Here is a 2,668-nt window from a genome sequence, read left to right on the forward strand (position 1 = left end):
AAAGAAAGAAGGGGAAGAAGAAGAAAATGGAGGAAATAGAGGGAGGTATGTGGTTTCGGCCAAGGGTAGAAGGTGTTTGTAATGTGTGAAGATGAAGGAGGGATGAAGGGTTTATATAGGAGTGGGGGGAAGGGTTAGGTTCGTGTATTTGGGGATGGGTTTAGGAGCAAAAGGATTTTGAATTTGGTGGTAGATGGGGTCTTTGGGGAAGAGATATGGAGGTGATTGGTGAAGGGTATTTGGGGAAGAGTGTTATGAAAAGTTGTGAGAGAGAGAGAATGAGTTGAGGTTGGTGGGGATCCTGTGGGGTCCACAGATCCTGAGGGGTCAAGGACTTCTCATCCCTGCTCCATTTAGGCGTGCAAAATGCCCTTAGAGTGCAATTCTTGCATTTAACGCCAGACTGTTGCCTGTTTCTGGCGTTAAACGCCAGCTTTTATACCTATCATGGCGTTTAACACCAAGCTGTTGCTTGTTTCTGGCATTAAACGCCAGCTTGGTGCTCTGTTCTGGTGTTAAACACCAGTCTGGTGCCCATTTCTGGCGTTAAATGCCCAGAATGGTGCCAGATTGGGCGTTTAACGCCCATTCTGCTGCTCTTACTGGCGTTTAAACGCCAGTAAGCTTATCCTCCAGGGGGTGCTATTTTTAATGCTGTTTTTGAATTTGCTTTGATTTTTGCAGTTGTTTTTGTGACTCCACATGATCATCAACCTAAAGAAAACATGAAATAACATAGATAAATAAAAATTGGGTTGCCTCCCAATAAGCGCTTCTTTAATGTCAATAGCTTGACAATTGGCTCTCATGGAGCCTCACAGATAATCAGAGTATGGTTGTGGCCTCTCAACAACAAACTTAGAGTTTGGTTGTGGCCTCCCAACACCAAACTTAGTGTTTGAATGTGGGAGCTTTGTTTGACTCTGTATTGAGAGAAGTTTTTTATGCTTCCTCTCCATGTGTACAGAAGGAGAACCTTGAGTCTTGAATACAAGGTAGTCCTCATTCAATTAAAGGACCAACTATCCTCTGTCAACATCAATCATAGCTTTTGCTATGGCTAGGAAAGGTCTGCCAAGAATAATGGATTCATCCTCATCCTTCCCAGTGTCTAGGATTATTAAATCAGCAGGGATGTAAAGGCCTTTAACCTTCACTAGCACGTCCTCTACTAGTCCATAAGCCTGTTTCATTGATTTATCTGCCATCTCTAGTGAGATTCTTGCACCATGTACATCAAAGATTCTTAGTTTCTCCATTACAGAGAGTGGCATGAGGTTAATACCTGACCTTAGGTCACACAGGGCCTTCTCAAAGGTCATGGTGCCTATGGTACAAGGTCTTAAGAACCTTCCGGGATCCTCTTTCTTTTGAGATAATGTCTGTCTAATCAAGTTATTTAGTTCATTGGTGAGCAAGGGGGGTTCATCCACCCAAGTCTTATTATCAAATAACATGGCATTCAGCTTCATGATTGCTCCAAGGTACTTAGCAACTTGCTCTTCAGTAATATCTTCATCCTCTTCAGAGTGGAAATAGTCATCAGAGCTCATGAATGGCAGAAGTAGGTTCAATGGAATCTCTATGGTCTCTAGATGAGCCTCAGATTCCTTAGGTTCCTCAATTTGGAACTCCTTTTTGTCCAGAGGACGTCCCATGAGGTCTTCCTCACTGAGATTCACATCCTCCTCCTCCTCTCTAGGTTCGGCCACACCAAGTAAGGTTATGGCCTTGCACTCTCTTTTTGGATTCTCTTCTATATTGTTTGGGAGAGTACTAGGAGAAGTTTCAGTGATTCTTTTACTCAGCTGGCCCACTTGTGCCTCCAAATTTATAATGGAGGACCTTGTTTCATTCATGAAACTAAGAGTGGCCTTAGATAGATCAGAGACTATATTTTCTAAGCTAGATGGGTTCTACTCAGAATTCTCTATCTGTTGTTGAGAGGATGATGAAAAAGGCTTGCTATTGCTAAACCTGTTTCTTCCATCATTATTAAAGCCTTGTTGAGGCTTTTGTTGATCCTTCCATGAGAGATTTGGATGATTTCTCCATGAGGGTTTATAGGTGTTTCCATAGGCTTCACACATGTAATTTACCTCTGCCATTGCAGGGTTCTCAGGATCATAAGCTTCTTCTTCAGAAGATGCTTCTTTAGTACTGTTGGATGCATTTTGCAAACCATTCAGACTCTGAGAAATCATATTGACTTGCTGAGTCAACATTTTGTTCTGAGCCAATATGAAATTCAGAGCATTAATTTCAAGAACTCCCTTCCTCTGAGGCATTCCATTACTCACAGGATTCCTTTCAAAGGTGTACATGAACTAGTTGTTTGCAACCATTTCAATGAGTTCCTGAGCTTCTGCAGGCGTTTTCTTTAGGTGAATCGATCCACCTGCAGAATGGTCCAATGACATCTTAGACAATTCAGACAGACCATCATAGAATATATCCAGGATGGTCCATTTTGAAAGCATGTCAGAAGGACACTTTTTGGTCAGTTGCTTGTATCTTTCCCAAGCTTCATAGAGGGATTCACCTTCTTTCTGCCTGAAGGTTTGAACATCCACTCTAATCTTGCTCAGCTTTTGAGGAGGAAAGAATTCGGCTAAGAAAGCCATGACCAGCTTATCCCAAGAGTTCAGGCTATCTCTAAGTTGAGAGT

Source organism: Arachis stenosperma, chromosome 5, assembly GCF_014773155.1.
Source record: "Arachis stenosperma cultivar V10309 chromosome 5, arast.V10309.gnm1.PFL2, whole genome shotgun sequence".
In the NCBI taxonomy this organism is placed as follows: domain Eukaryota; kingdom Viridiplantae; phylum Streptophyta; class Magnoliopsida; order Fabales; family Fabaceae; genus Arachis; species Arachis stenosperma.